Here is a 14,456-nt window from a genome sequence, read left to right as displayed (position 1 = left end):
GTGACTTATGCCTGTAATCTCAGCACTTTGGGAGGCTGAGGTGGCGGGAGGATTGCTTGAGCCCAGGAGTTTGAGACCTGCCTGGGCAACATAGTGAGATCTCGTCTGTACAAAAAAAATTTTAAAAATTAGCCTGCATGGTAGCACGTGCTTGTAGTTGTAGCTACTAGGGAGACTGAGGCAGAAGGATTGCTTGAGCTCAGGAGTTTGAGGTCAGAGTGAACCGTGATCATGCCACTGCACTCCAGCCTAGGCAACAGAGTGAAACCTCAACTCAAAAATAAATAAATAAACAAATAAATAAATTGAATTTTTGAAGGGCAGGTAAAAAGTGTCAATGCCAGTGATGCAAAAGGAACACAAGGAAGCCATGGCATTACAGAAACCAAAGGAAGATTCAGGATGTTTTGTGACAAAAGAAAAGTTAGCCCTTAGATTCACTGAGGGATGGGGTAGAAATTGCCACTTTTGGGGTTATATATATTAAGCACATTAATAAATAGTGTTTCAGACTGGTAGTCTCAATTTACAGTACTGCTGCTCTGCTTGACTACGGTTCTCTCCAACAAAGTTAGAAATAGACAGGGGGTAAAGAGATAGTTGGGTTCACTCAGTGTTAGGTTTAGCCAGGCAAATGAGACCAAAGAAAACCAGACAATAAAAATGGAGGGCTTTGCAAGAGAATGATTACAATAATAGGTTATGGAATCCAGGCTGGAGAGGAGTCATGTAAAAACATAAGAAAGCAGACATATTAAAACTAGCCTAGCAGGGAGCATCTTTTGTTTATTAATCTTGTTCTATTTTTATAGTTTTCTCTTAGGATAGATTTCTAAAAGTAGAATTATTAGGTCCAATGGTATGAATTTTTTAAATTGTTAATATGTTGCCACATTTTTTTCCAAAAGCCTAATGATACCTTTAACTAATCGGCAATGTATCACATTGCCAGTCTCAACACTCTAGCCAGTTTCAAGAAGGTTTAATCTCATAATGTAAGAATGATAATATACAAGAAGGTTTGATCGATATTAAAACTTTATCATCTCTAAAACCAAGTAAATGAGCTCCATCCCTTCCTTGACTCTCCTATCCATGTGTCCCTCTGTCTTGATCTCTCTAGTTTTCATTATAAATTAACCTTTTCCACACTGAGTAATTCTGCTTCAATTTAAAATCATTAAAGTCACTGTAAATACTTCAGGGAAAATCTGAGCAAAATTTTTTTAAATTACAGCAGCAACGTAAAAAATGGTTCTCCTATAGCTGTAAAGGTCTCCCCCTTTTTATTCCATCTCTCTTATTTTTTATCACTAAAGATTTAATGAAGACGTAACTAAAAGTGACTCCTCTCTCTCATAGCTAACTCAAACCAGTCTTTTTCTAACAGATCTAAAAGCTTTGGCCGGGCTCAGTGGCTCAGCCTGTAATCCCACGCTTTGGGAGGCCGAGATGAGTGGATTGCCTGACTCCGTGGGTTCGAGACCCGCCTGGGCAACTTGGCGAGACCTCATCTCTACAATAAATCAAAAATTAGCTGGGTGTGGTAGCGTACACCTGTAGTTCCAGCTACTTGGAAGGCTGAGGTGGAAGGATCGCCAGAGCCCAGCAGGGCGAGGCTGCAGTGGCCGAGAGCGTGCCACTGCACTCCAATCTGGGCAACAGAGTGAGACTCCAACTCAAAAATAAAATAAAAGCTTTTGCAGAGTTTATTGTGTCCGGAACTTCCTCAGTGAGGGGAGAAAACAACCAGGATAGAAGCAAGGCAACCATATTAGTCAGTCCAGGCATGGATTTCTGGAAGTTTTTATGAAATTCAGCACAGTGATTTCCCCTATATTGATATGTTGTTCTTATCGATGACTGCCAGTCCTAGAGCTTGAGTAACTTGAGAGAAAGATTCTTATTTCCTGCATACTCCGTAATGACCTCTGAAACTTAAAGATAATGAAAAGAATAAGATGCCATATGGATCTAAACGTCTTAAAGAATTAGAGAATCAAATCTGGAGCAATTGAGGTACCTGTTTCAGGAAAGACAGCTTCCAACAAAGACCTAGTTGCTATCTCCTCAGCTGGTTCTGCTCTTACCACCCCCAAATTAGGTAGATGGATGCAAAATCATAGACAATAAAGATGTTTCCAGGTGTACATGGAGACAACACATCAATAATGCCATTTCAGATGGTAGAGTGCAAGATAAACTTCTCTCTATATTAGACTGTCGACTAAGAAAATGCCACATTGAAGACTGAAAATATTTTGGAGTTTCTAAATATGTGACCCCAGAAAACTCATCTGTAATATTTAGACTCACATACCACAGCACACATATGTGTGTGCATACAGACACACACGTGCACGCATACTCAGTACCCATAAACAGACACCAATGAGATCACTGACCATCTACAAGGGTACTTCTAAGTGACAAGATGGCAACATATTTCTGAAGGAATGAATTTACCTTTAAGAAATACCATATTTGTTCTGTCACTCGTGGAAGTCCAGTAACCTTAAGTGTCTCTGGAGTGGCTAGAACCTAGTGCAATGTTGCTGGAAGTAGAAATCAGAGAAGTTGTTCTCTTCCTGTTAGTCACAAACAGAAATCCTCTTTGGATGCAGTTTTTTAAATTTCTCACGGAAAACCTTCCAAGGACCTATTTGAGTGCTGCTGTTGATGTCAATAGCCAGGTACTGGCTCCTGTTTTGGACTTTAAGAGGAAAGACAGGCCAGGCTTGGTGGCTCAGCCTGTAATCCCAGCACCTTGGGAGGCCGAGGCGTGTAGATTGCGAGACCAGCCCAGGCAACTTGGTGAGTCCTCGTCTCTACAATAAATAAAAAATTAGCCGGGTGTGGTAGCACACGCCTATAGTTCCGGCTGCTTGAAAGGCTGAGGCAGAAGAATTGCCGGAGCCCAGCAGGTCGACGCTGGGGTGGCCATGAGCATGCCACTGCACTCCAGCCTGGGCAACAGAGTGAAACTCCAACTCAAAAAAAAAAAAAAAAAGGAAGGACAAGTGACCTACAGCTTCTGAAACGAGGCAGAGAGATAACAGTCATTTAGAAATACCCACCTTGTTGGTGAGCACTATGGTACAACATACAGAATATCTTGAATAGGTTATGTTCACTCTGGGTCATATTTCATTCCTACTCTTCAAACATTCTGAAGTGGCCAGCATTCTAACTCTCCTAAGTGGTGCTTCTTTCCATCACTTCACTTGTCTGGAAATGAGATGCCTAGGTGAAGCTATCTTTTGAATACACTCAAGTTTAAAGGTTGTACTATTGTTGTTTTTAACTTAAAATACAGAGGCAGAAAAAACAGGGAGGTAAACTGCTTTTAGAAATAGAACTAATTATTTCACTAAACTATTCAAAGAGGCAGTGATTTGGGGGAATTTTGCTGATGATATCTATAATATTTTTAAGCCTAGAGTTACCAAAATGATAAGCAATCTATTGTAACAATCAGTAAGCAGTTTTAAAGCTAGGCAATGCTGAAAATAATGAATAATGATAGCAATAAACTTATTTGGGATACACAGAACATTTTTAAGACCACTATTAAAAGAAAAGCACCTTTCTTTCTAAAAGGGCCTTGTCTCATCTAAAATGTAATGCCCTGTAAGAAACAAAACTACACCAACTATGTCCAATCTAACAAGAAGATAAATGTCTGACTAAGTCCTCTAAGGTAAACTCCAATACTAGGTCAGGTGTTGGAAAGGTCAAAGTAAACTTAAAAAAAAAACAAAAGATTTTTAAAAACACAACAAGGAGGGCAGTGTGCATGAATAGTGTTTATCAAGGGATTATTTTTAATTCTTCTGCATACAAATAGACAATATTTCTGCCATTATTTCATTGACATTCATGGGATTTATTACTTGAATGACAGTAGTTCAATAATATCTCCCCCCTCTCTACTCTCTTGCTGATGCTGAAAATGGGAAAGCCTATTTCCAGGTCCACCTGCAGGGAAGCAGGTCTTGATGATACCATGGCAACGTGCCACCAAACACAAAGGAGACTGGTTCTGAGAGGATGGCGAGAATTGACACATCCCACCACTAATCAGAGGGGGAAAAAAAACCCCAAAATGATAGGTGGACTATATGAACATCTCTACACAACACTTTTTTGGACCAGAACTAGAAGCACATTTCTTTAACTGTTAGATAACTGGAAAGCTGCGAAGAGGAGGGTCTGCGACAAGTCTTTTTTAAAACATAGTACATTCTGTTTTAAAGGAAATATTCACTTACGTTCTCACACGGGTGCTCGAGCTCCTCCACCACTTGCTCTTGACTGGCTCTTCCTTCCGTTTTTCATTAGCTGATCCGAGTTTGTCCAAAAAACCACCATGAAAATTTTCCTTTCCTGTAATGAGCTCCCCTGGGCACATTGCAAGTTAGCTCTTAGGAGGTTTCAGGAGCCTTTCAGCCACATCCTGAGAGGAAAGACAGGACCAGGTGATTGGTCTCCTCACTCATATCATCCTCCATAGAATGCTACTGACACCAAACCCAGCTGAGGCTGGGGCTGGGAGAGTTTAGAACATGTACAAAGAAGTGCCCATAAAAATAGAAGTGCAGATATCCAATATCCCTTACTCAGAGAAGGGGAAAAGAAAGATAAAAAACTCATTGATTAAAAAAATTCATCTTGCCATTTTTGAGAGGTCATATTTCAGAAAATTTCCTTCAAAGTCATTAAGACACTAGATCATATTTATACTTGAAATTATATTGTGCCATAGAGGCACTAAAAACATCTCCCTGAACCTTAAAAGAGTTAATTTCTTCACCCAATATGGTGCCCTTAAACATTAACTGTGTGCAGAGGCCCTGCCAAGTACCACGACCCAGCAGTGACAAGGAAACCTGGCAAATTGGATGGACCAGTATCCCTCAGCAATCCCATGTCAGCTCACTCTTATCAGCAGATCTCTCTTTATGCTCAGGCTGAGTCCCACCCACAGATTTATCAAATGAAAGTAATACCAAAAAAGCCCGTTGCCTCCAGCAACAACACTCTGGCAATTTGTAGCCAAGCAACAAGAATAACCTCAAACAAACAGGCCCAGAATTATAATGACCACAACAGGTTGCGAATGGAACTAGAAGCACCGAGTCCTGCCCACTTAGGTTCACATCCAAGTCCTGCAGGGGGCGCCTACTCTACCTGTTCACCCTCCTTCCGGTTACAGGTTCAATTCCAAGCTAGAAGACATCCCCCCAGCCTAGTGGTTTTTAACTAAAGATCTTAGAGCCTTATAAAGTTATTTTTGGGAGAACACAACTTCTTCAGAATTTTAAAGTTGGGTTTTCATTTCAAAGATATTTTGAGCAAATTCTGGAGAATCTGCATTACGATCTAATAACAGTATTCCCCGTGCTGTCTCACCCTTGACTTCATGTTAACACCTAGGGAAGGCCAAACAACACCACCAATGAAGGTTTCCCTTGCAGTTAAAGGTTTTCCTTGCAAGAAAAAATGGTGGAATTGAGCTTTTATATGACAAGTTAGCTTGAGCCTCTAAAGTCATAAGAACCCACAGCATTTGGTCTAGAATGCATGAGTGTATTCTAATCGCATTTCTTTCATATCAGGTTTTTTTTAGTTTTATAGAATTGCGGTTTGTAGGACACAAATAAATTGGCTTAACCAAGTAACAGATGTGTGATTAAAACATTCATTGTCAAAAAGAGAAAATGACAGAAATCATAATAATGACCCAGATGATGCGCTATCATTCTCTAAATCAAAAGATTTAAGGTGATACACACATACATTTCACCTCAGTTAAACCAACTACCTGAAAATGAGTGTTAACAGAACAACACCATCTGTCACTTTAATGCTATTCACTGGCTTTTAGAGAGGCAGCTTAGCATAATTAAGTGCATGTTCTCTGAAGCCAAACTTCCTAGGTTCCAAGGAAAGCTCTAACACTTAATAGCTGTGTGGCCTGTGTGCTTTAGTTTCTCATCTGTAAACCAGATAAGATCATAATGGTGCCTGTCTCTGTAACTACCTACAAGTTCTGCCACTTCATCACTCAAAGCCAAACTCAAGAGACAAGAGATGGTAGAAGGAAAGTGACTTTATTCCAAAAGCTGGCAGATGGGAAGATGGCCAGGCTCACACCTCAAACAGACCATTTCCCCTTTGGGCTGCATGCAGGGGTTTAAAAAGGGAAACTGAGTACAGGGAACATGTGGGAGTGACAATGGGTGCTGGTCTATGTGACTTGTTCTGATAGCTATCTTGAGTCATTGCTGGACTGGCGCTGTCTGGAGTTGTAGATTAATGGCAGCCTTGAGGTGATCTCCGGGTGGAGAAAAATCCCACTGCAGTCTGGTTTGCTTCAAGATTAGCTGCTGGAGCTTCTCAGCAAGCACATAATTAGATAAGTGAACACAATGCAAGGTAGTGTCTAGTCGGGAAAGGGAGGGAAGGGAGGAAAGAGAGAAGAAAAAAATACTTAAAAATGCATTTTGAAATGAGTCATTTCTGTTGCACTTCTGTGATAATTAAATGAGCAAAATATAAATAAAGCACTTAGGCTATACCTTGAACATAGGAAATGCTTTACAAGTATGACTCTTGCCCATTTCATACAGTACTATCTGTCTAATTTGTACATTTGATTTAGTTTTATAGTCATATAGCACTTAATAAACATGAATATATAACTCATATAAGGAGTATATAATGAGTTATATGAATGTATATAGCAATCACATTTAAATCAAAACATTGCTTAGTCAACATGGGTGAATAAGAAATTTTTTAGAGTTGTACGCACTACTCAAGTTTCAAAAAAATCTTTTTCTAACCACTACTTATCCCCCAAACCTCACATCTTGCATAATGAGGAGAGCATATTCTAGTTTCTGGCAGCAAATGTGATTTCTTTATCAAAGACAACATCGATGGATGAAAAACAGGAATTACTCAGGGAGTTGCATTCTTCTGGTTATCTCCCATATTAAACCAATTATGGGCAACGACCATCCTACTGTGATTTTGAAATATTCACTGAAGCGATCTACACAGGCTTCCAACAGAAAAGTCCCTAATGGAGATGAAAAGTCAGACTTCTGCTCCCAGCTCCCTGGGAGAAAAACAGCCACAGCCAGCACCCTGAGTTTGTGTCTTGGGCATGTGGAAAAACAGGTCAACTGATCCCTGCATGTTTTGGTTCCACCTCTGACTGACCTAGCTTAGTTCCAACCAGGTGACTAGAACTATGTGAAGGAGCATGCTTCCTCCACTTGATTGAGGGGTGGGAGGCAGTCCCAAGGAAAGGGATGGAGAGGAGAAGGCCCACCCCCTACAATGGACCTCATACATATCAAAATTACGTGTAGCAAGCACTGTTAATCATATATTGAAATGGCATTCTGATGAAATGGAAATACTGAAAATTAATAAGAAAAGTAAGATACCCAAACTAAAATAAGTGTTTCAGAATGTGGTTCACAGCTCGAGGTGGCAGCAAAACTGGATATAAGACAAGGGCGCTTCCCTCTCTATACAAACTGTGTTATGGAAAGATTTCTTTCTTCTCCTGGGAAACAGCAAGACACTTGCTGTTTTGCTAGAGTAATTTTAGTAAGTGACTAAGGTAAACATGGCAAGGCAATAAAAATATAAAATATTAAAATGGTTGAATAGACAGAAAGTAGCTCGTATTTCAAGTAAAGACCGGCTTTTGAGAATGTGATGCTTTCACATTTGTCTAGATAGGGATAAAAGATATTTTAGCTTGAGATGAAATTATGTAGATATGAACTGCAGAAGTGGGGAAGCTTCGGTCCCTTCTAAAACTACTTTTTCTGCAGTTACCAAATGCATATGAGTGCTACCATAGCTGAACTGCCCACGTGGCACAAGAAGCCCATGCTTGAAAAGAACACACCATAAGGTACCATTACTATTATTAACAGTATTTGTACAAGGGGGTACCCAAAAAAAAGAAAATCGAATTATCTTTTGGAGGGTGGGCCCCTTGTAGTACACTCGGAATTTGTTCCTCCAGATCAAACAATCAACCAAAGTTTTTATCTGGAAGTTTTGAAAAGCTTGCATCAAGATATGCAGAAGAAACATCCTGAATTATGGCAAACAGGTGACTGGTTCTTCTGCCATGACAACGCACCTGCCCACACTGTGCTGAGTGTTCAGCAGTTTTTGAACAAAAACGGCGTGACCTCTGGAGTCCCACCTTACCTATTCACCCAAATATGTTTGTTTGTTGTCCCAGATGAAAAAAGCCCTCAAAGGGAAACATTTTACTGATGCGGAAGAGGTGAAACAAACAAAAAAAACAGCAGAAGCACTAAAAGACATCAAAATTGACAAGTTCAAAAACTATTTTGAGCAGTGGAAAAAGCATCTTGATAGGTGCACTGCTTCAAACGAAGAGTACTTTGAAGGTGACTGAAGTTTAAACATGTAAGAATAAATTGTGTAATTTTTTACAAGTAAATTCCGGGGCTTTTTTGGGAGGGTCCCCCTGGTATAGCACAAGCACAGACCTCCTTAGTAAGTTGGACAGCCTTATCATTTTCTCTTTGCAGATGAGGATACCGAGACTCAAAATGATTAAATTACCAACCCACACAGCTGGTGAAAAGTAGAAATTCAATTGTTGGTCCTCTAAATCCACATCAAAAGCATTTCCTATAACATCATTTTATATTCGAGCAATTTTAGAAGCTAAAAGAGAAAAAAAAAGCTAGCCGGCCATGGTAGCGCACGCCTGTAGTTCCAGCTACTTGAAAGGCTGAGGCGGAAGGATCGCGGAGCCCAGCAGGTCGAGGCTGCGGTGGCCGGGAGCGGCCACTGCACTCCAGTCTGGGCGACAGAGTGAGACTCCAACTCAAAAGAAAAAATAAAAAATAAAAATAAATTAAAAAAAAAAAGAGAAAAAAAGTGGGAATAAACCACTGAGAGTTCACCTGAAACATCTATGCCCCAAAGATTGTTAGGGAGAGAGGTGACATTTATAAAACATTAGGGACCATCCCTCTGTTTCCACAGAGATTTCCACTCACTAACAGTCATTCAGAAAAAGTCCGAAGGCACGTGGAGAGAAGGCTTCCTGGTCACTCTCACAGCACTGTCCTTTTCAATGGAATCACCCACAGAATTCCATTTCCCTCCTTCCCAACTTTAATTCTTTCCATTTCCTCCGAGGTGCCTTAAATCAGGCTAATACATCCAGAATGTTTGCAGACTAGTTTTTTGAGATTGTTTCCAAAAAAATTTATAATGCCTAGAAAGAAAATGTTTGGAAAGCTCCACAGGACAATGGTTGAGGTCGACCAAGAAGAAGGAAGATGGTAGTTGTTCAAGGTCCATTTATGAGTGAGAACATGTGATACTCAGTTCTTTGTTTCTGTGAGATACCACTCAGTTTTATAAGCTCTAATTTCATCCACGTTGCTGCGAAGTTCATGATTTTGTTCTTCTTTATGGCTGTGTAATATTCCATTGTGTATATGTACCACATTTTTTTAATCCAGTCCTCTTTTGATGGGCAGCACGGTTGGTTCCATGTTCTTGCTACTGTGAACAATGCTGTGATAAACATACGTGTGCTGGTATCTTTTTAGTAGAGTGACCTGAGTTCTTCCGGGTATATTCCCAGTAGGGGGATTGCGGGATCATATGGAAGGCCCCCAATTTCAAAATTAAAAGAAAAGAAAAAAAAAGAAGAAGGAAGAGTTACCACAGGGCTGCCTGTGTTTGAATTAAGCACTTGGTCAGTAGAGTCAGCTACCTAGCTCTCAATCCTAGCTTAATCACTTCCTAGTTCTATGATCCTGGGCAAGTTATTTAATCTCTCCGTGCCTTAGTTTCCTAACTGCAAAATGGGAAAATATGTGTCTACCTCATAGGGTTATTACAAATATTGAAGCAGTTAATATTTGTAAAACACTTAGAACAATGCCTAGCATATAGTAGGTGCCATATGTGTGTGTGCATGTTTTACAATAAACTGGACTGAACAGGATTGCTGGAGTCCTTTTGAAATTTAGATAATACTATAAGTGATTAGTTGTCCTTTCGTTTTTAAGTACCTGAACTCTTCTGGAAGTAAGAGTTGGTGGGGTAAGAGCAGAGTCAGCATCCCAGATGAAAGCCTATGGCCTGCCCAATAAAGGGAGAGATGGGGCAAAGGAAGGATGAGGGGCCAAGTACAGTAATTCACACCTGTAATCCCAGCACTCTGGCAGGCCAAGGTGGGAGGACCATTTGGGGCCAGAAGTTTGAGACTAGCCTGGGCAACATAGCAAGACCCTGTCTCTACAAAAAATTAAAATATAAAAAACAAAAGAAGGAGGAGGAAAGGGGAGAATCAAGGAAGGCTCTTTTTCAAAGTGAAGTGTATACCTGCCACCAGCAAAGATGACTGCTAGACATGAAGTAAAACCTCATCTGGTACAACATACAGAACAATCTGGATAAAATTAACTGTCCAAGCACCAGGGCATGGAGAATGTCTGGGCCCCAAGTCAGGTGGAAAGTATAGGAAACTGGGAAAGAAAACCGTGACTCTCAATGCTGAGATTCTCAAGGGTGACATCCGCAGTGAGTAAAACATAGCCTCTCCTCCTCCATAGAGAAAGCAGGAAGTAATATTCAACTTGGCTGTTTTGCCTTGCCTCTGGGTGATGGGTAGAAGCGGGGTAATCTTGCCCTCAAAATTATTAACTACAAGCTCACAATAAAATGGGTTTGGGTCTGTAATTCACATTTGCATGATTTTCCCAAATACCCAATGTGAAAATTTAGCTTAAAGAGGTCCCCAGTTCAAGCACTTCAAATGCAGAACCTCAAAGATTTCTCACAAGTAAAGTTGTAAAAAAGAAAAGCAGACCTTATGGTAAAAAAAAAAAAAAAACAGAGGAAATGAGCCACTTGAGTGAAACAAGAAAGTGATAAGTCCCAGAAGCAGACCCACAAATGCTTCAAATGTTGGAAGTATCATAGCAAGTTTTAAATAAGCATGTTTAAGATTTCAAAGAAACAAAAGATTGTTGAAAGTATTGTGAAAAAACAGGAGTCTATCAAAGCAGACCAGACATATCTAAAAAAGGACCAAACAGAATTTCTAGAAGTGAAACTCTGTATCTAGGTTAAACAACATATTAAATATGGTTGATGAGAGAATCAATGAGGTGAGATGTAGATCTGATTACCCAGAAGGCATCACAGAAAAATGAAGTGATGAAAAAAATGAGGAAAAAGTGAGAAGACACAATGTAGACTCCAGAAGAGGTATCTGAGATAACGTGGAGAGGCAACATTCAAGACAGTATCTGGCAACTTTCTAATATTGATGAAAGATTCCAATCCTTAGATCAGGAAGCCCAAGCAAAGTAAATAAAATGGAGTAACAGATAAGTTATCATGAAACTGCAAAACACCAGAGGAGGAAATCTATCAGAAAAGACAAATGATCCGCAAAGAATTCACAGTATGACTAACAGCTAACTCCCCACAGAATAATGAAGCCAGATGCCTGTGAAATAATAACTTCAAAGAGCTGGAAAAAAATAACTGTCAATCTAGAAATGTGCATCCAGTGATCGAAGCTGGCGCACAGTAGAACAGCTGTAACAGGCATTAAAATTTTGAAAAACTTCCTCACCTGGTGGCAAAGAACTGCTGCGCTGAGCCCACCCCCTGGCCAGGCACCCCTCCACATGGCCCTGCCACCATTACCCCTTTCCTGGGATGACGTCTGTCTAGCAACGGAAATGTCAGTTTGGGCCACAGCCGGGAGCTTCCAGGACCATCCCACCCCCACTAGCCTTCCCAAGTGCCCTCACCCTTTCCAGGGACCAATTAGCCCTTTCATGCCCAGCCATCCCCGCACCCCCTTGACTCCCACTCATCCCTCCCTGTCCCCATTTCCTCCTGGCAGAGCCACTCCATCTTCCTGTGGGAAAGATGGCAACCTCTGGGCAAGGTTGGAATTCAGGCAATTGTCCAGAGCCTATGTGGTTCTCAGGCGGCGGCTGCCCACGGCTAACAAGCTGTCCTTGAGAGCCGTTCTTCAGTGACCACTGGGAGGAGCTGCAACCCCTGTGGATTTTACCTTTGGGAGGGCAGGAAAGGAACAAGACAGCGGGGTGACAGGGCCCGGCCAGCCATCAACGCGGGCTCCGGGGGCACAGTAGGCATTCCCATGGCAGGAATCTTTAATGACAGTAGATCCAGCCTATAAATCAAATCATTAGTTACAATCTCCCCACAAAGAACACTCAAGACACAGATGGTTTAGAAGTGAGGTCTCCTGAGTATTCAAAGAACAGATACATGCAAACGTATACAAGTTCTTTCAAACAAAGGGTAACGGGGGACATTCTCCAATTCATTTCAAGAGGCTTGGTATACTTGATGCTAAAACCAAACATGAACATTAGAAGAAAGTAAAATTCCAGCTTATTTAGGGACATGGATGCAAAGGTTCTAAACAAACATTAGTAAACCAAGTCAGGAAAAGTATAAACCTGATAATGCATAGGCATCGAGTTGAATGTATTCAAAGGGGCAAAATTAATTCAACTTGAAGAAAAAACTAGGAATTCAATTCACTGCTTTAACAAATTCAAGGAGGGAAACCAAATGATCATCCTAATAGATGCAGAATAAACTTCAATAAAATATAATAACCATTTGTGATTTTTAAAAATCTTTTCACAAACCAGCAATAGAAGAGAACATGTTTAATCTGATAAAAGTGTAACTATTTTTAAATCATGCAAATATTTTGCTTAACGGTGAAACATAAATGGATTCCCTTTAAAATCAGAAAACAGACAAAGATGCCTATTGCCATTTTGTGTTTATTGTATTGGAGATACTTGCCAGCGTAAAACGAGAATAGGAAATAAAAGGTACAAGGAAGGAAAAGAATGAAATCTCTCATTATTTGCTTATAATGTGATCAACTATATAGAAATCCAAAAGAATATATACACTAAAAGCTAAAATTAATGAATTTGGCAAGTCTTCAGAATAAAGAATCAATGCACAAAAACTTTGATTTCACAAGCCGGTCACAAAGAAAAAGTAATTTAAAGTAAGATACAACTGGGAACTCTGCTTCTGATAAAAGCAGATGAGGTGAATTTAATTTGCACTAACCATCCTACCTAAAATAACTAGAAAATCTGTACCAAATATACAATGTTTTATAGCTTGGAGGACAACAAAATAGGAAGAATTTGTGGCAAAGATATAAGAAAATATAACACACCATAGCAGTCACCAGGAATAGAGATTCAGAAAGTCAGAATATAAAGGGAGAATGAAAGGTTGGTATGCTGTATGAATGTCAGGCAAAATTGACTTGAAGGCAAGAAAAAAAAAGACTTTTAAGAGGTAAATAGGGACATTTCATAATGATGAACATTAATTGTACCAGAAAAGGTACAATTAAGTAATATGGTCTCATGCTGCTGCTTTATTCCATTTATATAAAGTTTTAAACCATTTTATTTAGAAAATTATGGAAGGGAGGAAGGGAGGCAGTGCTCTAAGCTGAGAATAATGATCAGAATAATCATCATGTCTCAAGTAGAGAAAGGGGGTGTGGACAAGGAGAGGCACTCAGCAAGCTTCAGGCAATATTCTATTTCTTGGCCTGAGTAATGATTACTCGGGTGTTTATAATAATTCATTAAACTGTGCAATTTTTATGTGTGTGTTTTATTTAACAAGAATGCAGTTTTTAAAATGGCATTTGTAATAGCTACAAAAATAAGGTTTTTGCAGAAAATCATGACTTTTTATGGAATGGCATTAAAAATACATAAGTAGGCGAAAAAACATGGATAGGAAGACTCGATTTTGTGCAAACCCTCAATTCCATCCAATTTAGTATAGATGCTATGCAATATATATCAAAACCCAAACATGTGTTTTTATGCAACTTGAAACATTGATTTTATAATTTATACAAAAGAGATGAACAGTATGTAAGTCAAGGTTCAAACAGACAAGCAGAACCAGAATATCAGAGAGAAAGAGAAACAGACAGGCATACAGAGAGAAACAAGAGAAAGACACAGAGATTTATTATAAGAAATTGGCTTATATATGATTGTAGGAGCTGGCTACACAAGTGCCAAATCCATACATGAACACAATGGGACTCCACAGGAACAGGCTGGAGCTCTCGTCTACAGGTGGAATTTCTTCTTTCTTTTCTTTTTTTTTTAAGAGTTGGAGTCTCACTCCATTGCCCAAGCTGGTGCGCAGTGGCATGCTCACAGTCACCCCAACATTGAACTGCTGGGCTCAGGCTATCCTTCTGCCTCAGCCTTCTAAGTAGCCAGAACTACAGGTGTGCACCACCACACCTGGCTAATTTTTTGATTTATTGTAGAGACAAGTTCTCACCAAGTTGCCCAGGCTGGTCTCGA

This window comes from Carlito syrichta, unplaced genomic scaffold, assembly GCF_000164805.1.
Source record: "Carlito syrichta isolate Samal-C Ts95f unplaced genomic scaffold, Tarsius_syrichta-2.0.1 Scaffold287310, whole genome shotgun sequence".
NCBI lineage: Eukaryota > Metazoa > Chordata > Mammalia > Primates > Tarsiidae > Carlito > Carlito syrichta.
This window is presented reverse-complemented; position numbering follows the sequence as displayed.